Genomic DNA, 11,777 nt, shown 5'->3' on the forward strand with positions numbered 1-11,777 from the left:
TGCTTGAGTAAATTTGTGCTTTGTTCTTTAGAGTGGTCTCATGAGATTTTCTTGGTGGAGGAAAGCAGTCAAACTCAGGGCTTCTTACACCAGTTTATATCAAGTGACAGTACAAATAGCTATGTGCTGTGTAAAGCATTCACTAGTACAGCTTTACTTTATACTTCTGGCTAAGTTAATTAATGTACTATTTAAAACACAGGGTGTTTTTTTGAGTTTGTTTTGGTTTGTTTATTTGGTTTTGTTTCTGTCTTTTAATAATCCACTTCTTGTGGCTTCTGTTCCTTGAATTCTCTTTATCATCAAGTCCTTTATTTTAGTGCATTTATGTACTACATAGCTAGGGACAACTTCAGATTTGTATACAGCAATCCAGTTAAAAAATAAGGTGATTATATATCTCCTTCCCTGTGTGTCCTTGATTGAAATTCCATTCACATGGATAATATTAAATTGCCATCTGTGAAATAAGCAGATACTTTCAATCAGAACAGTTTTAATGTAAAATTTAGCACCAGTACCTGACTCAGCAGACTGAGGCTTGAATTTAAGTTACAGTGAATTTACATTTCCATCACTGAGTTTGTCCCCTGGTACCAAGGTTGCATTACTATTTTATAGCAACACAATTTCAGACTCTTGGGTATTAATAACACTGGAGTTCACTTTAATGTGAGTATTTTCAGATAAAAATTCATTGCTAAAATGTCTCATGCCTTTGGACCTGTCACCTGCAAAATGTTTGCTGAATTACTGCTGTGGTACAGTGAACTGTTACAGTTGAACTGGTAAAAAAAGTCATAAACAAGAAACCACACACTTTTAAGAGGGCTTCTTAGCACTGCAGATTACTTGCAGAACCTTCTAGATACATGACCTTAAAAAATGCTAAAAATGGTCTGGCTATCAAGAGATGCCTTAATTGTGAAGTGCTGTACTCATATATCACCTGTGTACTGCTCAGTTTAACAAATTCATCACCTGATTTGATGTTTCCAAACTTATTCTCTGTTCACTGTTGTTGTCCTCACCATTCTTACAGCTGCCGAGGAATTTAGCCTGCTTATTTTTATTTGCCCTTTTTCCATGCAAACAGATACCAGTATGATGTTTGGGTAGGGGGTGCACATCTAACCATTAGAAGAAACATCTACTACATTCTCATATCTATGGAGTAGGAATTGAGTCTAAATTTGTGTTCTCTAAAAGGTATATGACTTTTGTAACTGAAAACATGAGTCAACAGGGTGGATACAACCTGTTCCAACCATGTGAAAAGGAGTACTACTAACAAAATCAACCAAGTGTAGCCAATATCATGGCAGGGCATGTTAACCTATCCTTGTTTCTCTACATGCAATTGCAGACCTGCAATTTCAGACCTGCAGAAATAATTCCATTTGATCAAGGTGAATGACAAATCTTTTCATCCCTGTGTTTCTCAGCTATTAGATTGAATTTTCCATGTATCCCACCTTGCCAGTATTTGCTCTTTGTTTTTGGTTAAGCATTCCTTCCAACATCTGTGCCTCTCTAGGAAAATCCTATTTCTCCCCAGGCTGTCTCCACCACTTACATTTAACCTGCTCTGACATACAGACTTGTCAAGTAGCCAGAGTGCTGTCTTCAAGTGCGTTCTATGTATTTGATGTTTTCTGAAGACTTTCTTGAGCTGTTGTATTTCTGGGCGTAATGACATTTAAAATTGCATATGTTTTCACCGGTTTCTCTTGACTCGTCTGCTCTGTTTCAGTTTGTTGATAATTGTAAAAGTTCATTCCATGGGTTCCTGATTACAATTTTTTTTTCCTAATGCTCAGATTACTTCTCTTGTTCTTTTCTGAATTATCTTAAGGCTTTTAAATACCTGCCATGGCTGTGAATATTAATTTACCTGCACTACAGTGTGTTAACAGCATTATTAGGTAGAGTGCAGGAATTCCTACGCTGTTTCATTCCATTAGTTGTATCTGGGGCAAGACCATAAAGCTGAGGGTTGCAAGTTCTCTAAGAAATGCAAACTCTTGCTGGAGTGACACACTTTAGAAAGTGCTGTGATGTATTAAAGTTTGCTAGCCTTTTGTAAGGCTGATTTACCTAAATACACAACTGCAAGGGTCACACTAGTTTGTGGAAAAATTCAGGGATTCAGACTGAATGTTTCACTTTCTCAGTTCTTTGGCTTTCATAAAATGAAAAGTGAAAATACAAAATATGGATCAAATATTTGCATATTAAATGAAAGCGCAAGTTCTTTTTTTTTAATTTCTCCTCCGTCTCTACTATACTTATAGAGTTTTATAAAACAGATGGGCATATCTTTAGAGAAGAAATATAAAAGAGATGAACTTCATTCTGAATCAAATTGTTGCAACCAGCAGAATTTGCTAATTTCCTGCTGTGTTAAAATGTGTAAATTCCAAATGCTATCTCAACGGACTGGACTGCAACAAACTAAAACTGTCTATGGCTTTCCTAAAAGAAGGGCCCAGATTCTACTGCTGGAAATCTTGGAAGTAAGCACCTATGGGGGTTGTTTCAGGAAGGAGTGACCTTCAGGGGTCTCTCTTTTTATTGATGCTCCTTGCTCTTTCTGTAAAACCTCTTGGACAACCTCTGCAACTCTCTGACAAACTGGTCCTAACTCTTTCATGTAACTACTAACTGGAGCAAGACAGGAATCATTCTGCTCCCAGCTCTCTTGTGTAAACACGAAGCTCTCTATGCAACTTTTTCCCAGGCTTCTTAGCAGCAGAGATAAGAACAAACTTTCTTCCCTGCTATTCGTCCCTAAGAAACTGGGGTGGAATGTGGAAGGGAGGAGGGGATGAGTATATTTGGCTTGCAGGGTTGTTTTGCTGGGAGTAGTGACTGTCAAGAGGGCAAGGTACTTGCCTCCTTAGTACAACAGCAAGTTGAAGCAAGTCTGTTTGCCAGTCCTCTCACATAGTCACTGGAGCTGTTTCCATTTTGCTGCCCATTGCAATACAGACAGGAACCTTGCTCAGGCTACAGGCATGTGCTGTCTTCAGAGGGAAGTAGACATATGATTCTTTATAAGCACTTTGTAAGGACAGCCCACAAGTTGTTAGTGTCAGCAGCAGCCAAATCAATCATGTTTTCTATGGCTGCTGCCCAGAAGACCAGAGCAGTAGGTGACTTCCCTGTCAGCCCCAGGCTAAGCTAATAGCTGTGGTACAGTTGCAACCCTGGACTATCCTCAGCTTACTTCCACATAACTGAATTTATCCCCATATGGTTTTGTTTTTCAGTTTTTAAAATATTAATGTGTATATGAGCCTAATAAAACTTGCCTTTTATGTCTAAATAAGACCTGACCTTCTTTCACGAAGGCAGTCTACAACTAAAAAATTGAATCTCACACAGAACAAGTTTGGGGCAATATCACTGTGTGCTTGTCCTCCTTATTTTTTAATAAATGTTTCCTGCTGTCAGACATGAAATATTGAGCTAGATGGACCTTTGGTATGACCTTGCATTGCTTTACAAAATGTTAGTGAATGGAAAAATTGAGGTTTGATAATCAGCCATAAAACACTGAAGTTAGTGGAAAATGGATGGAATATAGCTGATATTCTAAAAAAAAATTGATAATTATGCAGTCAGATTGAATATTCTAGTTAAATCTCAGTTTCCACACACAGAAAATGATGGTAGAAAGTAGTAGTTATGGAAGCAGTACTTTATTAAACTGAGTGAAAAGACAACTGTAATGTTGAGACTGATTTGAATGTTTGTTGAAGGGATCATCTAAATTATAGTCCGATCCAAAAAACTGATTCCTCAGGAAGAATATAAATCTTTAAACAGATTATGAAACTAGATTCTTAAGCTCTCATATTTACAGTTGGATCTATATTAGACAATATAAATTATATGATCTAGTGAACTGCAGGCATTCTAATTAAAAAAAAAAACTTTCAAAATAAATTTTCCTCTAAATAAAATTCATAATGGGTATAGTTCATATTATAGCTAATAAATGCTAATTTAACTAATCAGTACTGACTAGAGTGTATTTTAAACTGCTCATAAAGGCAATGTTGGCTGTGGCAGATAGGGTTTAAATTATTGACCCTAGACAGGCAGGTTCAAGCTGTATCTTTCAAACTCTTGACTTCTAACAAGGTGTCATATTTTAAATAATATAATTTTTGATACTTATTTGAAGTTTCCAATTAAATGACAGAAATATCAAAAAAATCTTATAATTTCACTGTGAAGTATTATTGTCTGGATTTCTCTGATTTCTCACAGAGCCACAATGGCAGGACACATGGGCACCACAATGTTAGGAAACATAAAATGTTAATAGCTGTAGATAGGGCTGTCTGGTTTCCTACCAGCTCACTAAGAATGAAACTAGTTGAAAACTACATTTAACCATGTAGCCTTCCTGCTTTAGTAAGTGATCTTTGTAAATCATCTTTATGGATTCTAGTATTAAGGCGACCATAGCCACTGTTTACACAGTAGAACTAAAGGGTTTTGAGCACAAGCCTCTGAATCACATCTTTCCCTCTCTCTTTTTCCAAGTAACTTAGCAAGTCTGTTTTTGAAGTTGTTTCCACACTTTTGCTTAACTACTATAAATAGTTTTAATATCCTCATGGAAAGAAGGATGTGAAATTCTATGAAACTCTCAAAACCCCTATCTCTCTTTTAAAGTTCACAGCTAAGCATTCTGTTATCTATTGCCATCCTCTACTTAAGACCTTTTTGCTACGTATGTCCAAAGGGAATTATATGTAGGAGTACAGTCTCACTTTAACATGTTGAAAGGACCTCTAAGGAAAGGGTGGTAGGCACTGAAACAGCAACACCATTTGTTGTAGCTAGGTATTGCTCCTATTTTATTTTACTGCATAAAAATAAACGGGATTTCAACAAAAAGGTATAGACAGTCTACACAGCAAGTGGAAAAGATTTGGTCATGTAGCCCAGGGTGCTGCTCCCTGCAATGAAGGGGCATTTCTTGTCAAAAAAACCAAACCAAACCAACCAACAAACAAACAAAAAAAACCCCCAAAACTTTATCTTCCAATTCTTCTTCTACATACCAATGTCTCATTGCCCTGTTTCTGGTGAATGCTTGCCATTGAAGAGGTAATGCACACGGTTCTGTGAAAAGCAGCTATACCTCTTCCTTTAGCATTCACAACATTCACTTTTGTCCCTTAATTTGGTGTTCATGCACTTGCTTGAGCTTTGTAGCTGTGAACAAAGTACTTGCCAATGACAGATGGTGGTGAATGGAAATACAGAATGTATTTCACTGAATCATTTGTTCATTAGTTACAGTTTGGATACAATTATTTTTGTCTCAGGCATATATCTAGGGAATCTAGTTTTTCATTTAGATATTTTTCACTAAATTCTCCTGGGTCCCTGTTGAAAACAAGGCAAAGTACTCTGTAACAGACAACTACATTCAAGTTTATGTCACAAGCTTTTTTAGATTGTTCATGAGTATGGTTACCTTATGTTTCTCCACAGCAAACACACACTGAATAATTTTCCTGTATCAAAAGAAAGACAGGAGACATTGATCATGGTTAATGATGAAATCCCCAGGAGATAAATTGTTTCATAGTCAAAATACAAGACTGTCATACAGTCATTTTGCACAGTGAGTATTTCAATCTCTGAAGTTAAGCTTTACTCACATCTTCAGTGTATCATGAATGAAATATGCATTCTGTATCACTGCTTTGTAACTAAAACCAAAACAAAATAAATAAAAAAACAACAAACCCCAAACCAGAAAACAAGAAAACATCAATACTGTATGATTGCCCAAATATAGCTGATTCCTCCATCTGCTACAGATAGGCTGGAGTAGTGATGTGTGAATCCTGCCAGCTCAGTTTTGATTTGAACTGCAGCTCCTGTAGTAACTGAGTAACTCCCAAATTAGCACACCAGTAAGTACATAGAAAAATATAATGGCAAGGTGGTAATTCCATGAAATACAGCCAAATGCTACCAATACCTTAGTTTTCCCTTCCTATTTTAGCTGAATCAAAAGATTTTGAGGACTGCCAGTTTCACCTACTTCCTTTATTTCCCCCCCCCCCCCGCCCCCCCCATTTTGTCCATCTGTTCTGTATTTCACTGTTGTAAAATAGCAAAGACAGAAAAAGAAGAGTCATCTTGCACATAGGCTGTGAGATTAATGGGGTTATTTTCAATTCTTCCAATTATATGTTACAATGCTTTGATTTCATTTTTTTTCTATAAAGTGTCTCTTGCTATGTCACAAACAGTTCTTTAGGCTGAAAAAGTTCTGGAGCAAATAATGTTGCCAAAGGATGTAATCATCATGGCAATGGTTATTTTGGTAACAGACCGTCTCCATGAAGAATGTTGAAAATTTGAAAGGAACTTCTAAGGGTCATTTTGTGTCTTCTTACATGAGGAAAGAGGATTGTGAGTGACTGAAATGCTATCATAACTGATGAGACATTACTATGTTTGGTAGTATGTGTTGCTGCACAAAAAAACCCCACAGTGATGGAGACAATCATCATTCTTGTGATTCCATGAGGATTCTGTGGGATGTGTGCAGGTGGCAACCACTGGGATTGTTCAGACCCATATTTTGGCTAATGTTTGCGCTACTGTTGCATGACTTTCTGTGCTCTTGCATGGTGCATGATAAATCTGGTTTCTGGGATGAAGGTGTGCAAATTGCAAATTGTGCATAAAGGACTAAATTGCAGTGGAGAGTAAGCTTTGGTCCTGCCAAATCTTAGGACTTTCTGTCATGTATCAAAACAGCCAACTATTCCTTCAGGTAGTTTATCATAGAATCACAGAATCATTTATGTTGGAAAAGACCTTTGATATCATCAAGTCCAACCCTCAACCTACAAATACCCAGTCCTCCACTGACATGTATTTAAACAGTACCAGGAGTGGTGACTCAATCACTTCCCTACAAAATTACGGAGTATGCAGTTCACCGAAAAACAGAAAATGTAGATAAGTTTTTAAGTGGGATATATATGTTAATCTGTTTCAAAAAAGCTTCCAATCATCAACAATTTTGCTTCATTATTTCCATGAGGTTCTCATTTCTCCTCCACATTAATGAATAGCAGAAGAAAACTACATGGGTTTAGAAAATGACCTAATAAATTAAGAATATCTTGTAAAATATGTTTTATCAAGACAGCATTTTAAATTTAGAACAGTTGTTATGTGTATCTGGAAATAAAGTGGTTGCTCATAGACAGCTACATATGTGGGATGTTTAGGTGCTTCCTTCTTAGTCTGTGACTTTAAACACTACACACTTGTCAGAACTTCTTTGGGTTTTAGGGATTACTTCGGGAAAATTGCTAATAGATCATACACCATATATCTTTATATGTAATATATTATCCCTTTGCATTAGACTGCCTCAAAGGCTAAGCCATTTATTTGTATATCCATTTGATTACTATGAAAAAACTTTAGCTCAACAAGACATTGTAAAATCCTGGTAGGCTTACAGTTACAGCTCTGCAGGAGAAAAAAATACATATGTAAACTGCTTGAATCTTATTACCAGCAATTTCACATAGCACTAAGTTGCCACTGCCCAAAAATTTACAACTTAGGGGGAAAAAATTATATTCAGGTAGATAAATGCCATAGAAGTATTTTTCTATCATATTTTATCACTATTTTCATCATAATGAAGATGATATAAAATCTCCAGTTCTATTCAATACTGTCTCAATATTCACAACACTATTAGTGGAAATTCCCCATTGCCAAACTTTTCACCTGGATAGTGGTCCAGAACAATCTAGAGTGTATCCTATACCCCACAGTGCCTGTTCTGTAAGAGTTTTGCTGAACTTGTTCCTTAGAACAAGTATATGACTAGTCATCTTGTCACTCCATGAAGACAGTCAGAGAGAACAGGGAAGTAATAGCCATAGTCTGGGCATCTCATTCAAATTGTCACATACCTAAAAATAAAATCTTGTTCAAAATCATGTGGGAGACTCAATTTTCATACTTGTAGGGCTGCAGTAAGACTTTAAATTCTATCTTATCCCATGTAATCTGGCTTTTGGGCAGCGATTAGGTTTGTTGCTGTTGTTTGTTTGTTTGTTTGTTTTCTTGGAAGATAGTAATGCCTAACTGGGGCTTCTACTGAAGTTCAAGAGATAGACCATAACATCATAACTCCACATGAAGAATCACATTGCAACAAAGGGCAAGCCCGTGGAACATTTTCTGAACAACAAATTCAATCTTATCACTCATGACTGGCAAAATTTCCCAGTTACAGTTATAACCAAATGTTAGTTTGACCCATTCACTGATGGCATAATGACTTGTGCTGAACTGATAGTGGGCATCTAACTGAAAGACTCAGAAGAAAGTTTACTTAAGGTTAACTTATCCTGTTCACTGGGACATCGTGCCTCATGTCTAAAGTAGTATTTAATCTCTTGGTTGCCACACTGGGCTTCAGGTGTGCTGATTTATCTTAATTACCTTGTGTCCTTTTCCTGTGATATACTGAAGTGCTTAACAGGACACTGTTGAAACACACTACATGATCCAGCAACATGGAGTCATCTTAGCTGAAAAGTATCTTCCCTTAGAATACTTCTGTGTGACAAAGAGCTGCCTTTGTCTGACCAGTGATGCTCAGATTGCACAGGAAAAAGAACCTGGCTCATTAAAATATATTTTATCATTTGTATGTAAATGCTGTATTTTCAGGACCTGAAAATATATGAAATTATTCATAGCTGTCTGTAGAGGAAATGACTAGATGATTTAATTGGTCCTTCCATGTCAAATTCTTAAGACTTCATGAATACACCCAAAAATACAAATTAAGAAGTAGGCAAACATGTACTGTTCACCCTTGTCTTTTATTAGTTGGCTAATTTTTAGTTAAGGGCATAAAAAATTCATAATTATGGTAACTTAAGAACAAATGTTTTAACCAAAAGTGAAGTTGAAAACAAGACTAAATTTGTCCTTTATTCTTTTGCTCCACCTCCGTTTTTCTCTTCTTCAGATCTTTATACTATATTCACTCTAATTTACAGGTATCTTTTTAAAGTACAGGAAAGCTTTTTCATATGAAAATTTGTGATTTTTTTTTAAGTCTGAAAAACAAGCTCAGGAAAGAATGTCATTATGGTTCAGTTTTTAGATGTAAGAATAATTTTCTTGCTTTTAAGGAGACTGCTGACAATTTGAAGTAGAACAGATACTCAAGTATTTCACTGTTTTTGTAAATTGTCATTATCTATCTGATATAGTCATCTACCTTTCAGAATTTTTCGAGCATATTTATTCTGTAGTTTATCCTAATGAATAAAGCCAGCAGCTAATAGACTTGTCATTAAAGTCATCCCTTTATTGTCTGGGGTGTAGGCTCCACACAATTCATATATTGTCAGCTACTGGAGAGGCATATTTTTTGCTATAAGGAGTCTGAAAGAATCTGCCATTCATTTTAAGGAAAACAATTAAGAAGATACGACTTCTTTATTTTTCTTGGTGGTTAGTAGTACTATATGCATTTATGTTGGGGGGTTTTGCTTCAATTTCATTTGTCTCCAGATGAATAACAAGCCAGGACTGATTATCTTTCTATCTTCTTTGTTCTTCATAGGGAAAAATTTTCCTATTAATTTTGTGAGCTTCATTATTGCTTCTGGGCATTGTAAAACAGGACCCATGAACCTTGTTTTTCATTGTCTTGACACTTCCTTATAGTAGAGATAGAATAATACATTCCATATTTAAAACTGGATGCATGTGCCTTACATTTATCTTATTCAACTACTTTTGAACACATCATATATTATCCTTTGGTTCTTGTGTTATTTGCGTACGGAAGACAGAGTCATCACAGACAGCAGTGTCCTTTTTCTGACAACATCACAGAGAATGCAGTCACCACATGCACTATGAAATTTACTTTTCTCTGTCATATCCCCAGCAGTATTATCTGTCTTTATGTTTTATTACACATTCTTCAATAAGAAAGCCATAGCACACTGTGAGTGACACTGTAATTTCTACGTAAATGGGAATTATTACTGCAAATATTACCAATATTTTAGTGTTCAAAGGCTGCACCAAAGTAGAAAAAATGTATTAATATTGTCCCATGTTAAATATTTTCTTTATTCTTTGCATATAGAATTCCTTCAATGTTTAAGCCTTCTGCTTTTAATTTTATTGATACTTATATGTGACTAAATTTTCTTCTTAAGTTGTCTAAAATTAAATGGTCTATTCCAGTTGTGAGTGTCCTTAATAACAATCCCCTTCATTTTTAATGCCTGAAAGCTATCTTGAATACCTGACAGATATCTTGAAATTGTGTTTTTTACTGTGTGGATTACTGATATACTTCTATATAAAAACATAACAAAAACTTAAAGCAAAATTCCTGAGAGTTATATAATAATTCTTGCACCAGCTTCAAAGTTTTGAACTAGATGAGAGATAACTTCAACTATTGAGCCTCACCACCTAGATTTTTGAACAGTAATTATTATAATGATCTTTCTCTGCTGTCAAAAGAGGTGGAAAAAAGAACAGAGGATCTGTCTCCTGTTTCACTAAAACAGAATTTGACAGGCTCAGAAGTTCTGTCTGAATAGGATCTTTAATGTGCCACTGCTTTCTGTGGCAAGAAGAGTTCCTTCTCATTTTTCTTTCTTTTAGCATGTCATCTGCATCTCAGAAAAGCTTTCTAGCATTTGTTGTCTACATTAATATTACATTTCATAGGGTTTTGCAGAACTGTGATTTAATATGCCATCAGCAGTTTTTTCCCCCATCATAAATGTATTTTTCCTTCTTCAATGCAAGAAACTATTCACTTACCATGAAAAACAGCAAAGAGTAACAAGTACACAGTGACAGTACTAATGCCCAGAAAGTTGGTGGATGTCCCATTCCTCGTAACATTCACAGTCAGGTTGGTCAAAGCTCTGTGCAACCTGGTTGGATTGAAGAGGTCCCTGCTTGTTGCAGGGGGCTTGGAGGGTTGGATTACGTGGCCTTTACAGGTGTCTTCCAACAAAAACCATTCTGAGACTTCAGAGAACAGCAAGTTGGAGATGCAGTAGATACCTGGGATGTTACCTTGCAAGGTACTGACTTGCGATCTGCAGGTTGTTCGGCATCCCCATCTCCTGAGCAGTGTTTGTATCACATCAAGATGTGAAGACTCTTTAAAAACATGAAGTTCTTTCTAGGAGTGCAACCCTACCAAGCTTGCCTAGAGCTTCCAGTTGCACCAGTTTCAGACTGGCTTAATATGTGAATCACATATTAATGTAATTATTTACAGCTTAATGTAATTAATTACAGCTTATTGCTGTAATTCACTTGAGATAAATGGCTAATTTGCAAGGCTTAGAATGTGCCACAGTAGTGTGATTAGGAAGACTTAAGCTGGTTTTTTCATACAAAAAATGCAAGCAGGTACAAACAAATATTAAATATAGTTTATCATTACGTTCTGTAAATACTTCTGAAAACAGTAATTCAAGAACTGAGCATGGGTAGGCTTCATATAACACTTGCAGACTGCTGATAATTGGTCTTTATATCACTAAAAAGCCTTGTCTTTTCAGGAGTCTGTAAGTATTCTGCAGTGCATACGTACAGAACTGAAAAAAAATTGTTTAACCAGCACTTCATGGCATAACAGATAATGAATTTTATACGCAGATTAAAGAGCAGCTCTAGAAATTATGATGTGTTCCTGAGGAATA

The sequence above is a fragment of the Pithys albifrons genome, chromosome Z (genome assembly GCF_047495875.1).
Source record: "Pithys albifrons albifrons isolate INPA30051 chromosome Z, PitAlb_v1, whole genome shotgun sequence".
Lineage (NCBI taxonomy): Eukaryota > Metazoa > Chordata > Aves > Passeriformes > Thamnophilidae > Pithys > Pithys albifrons.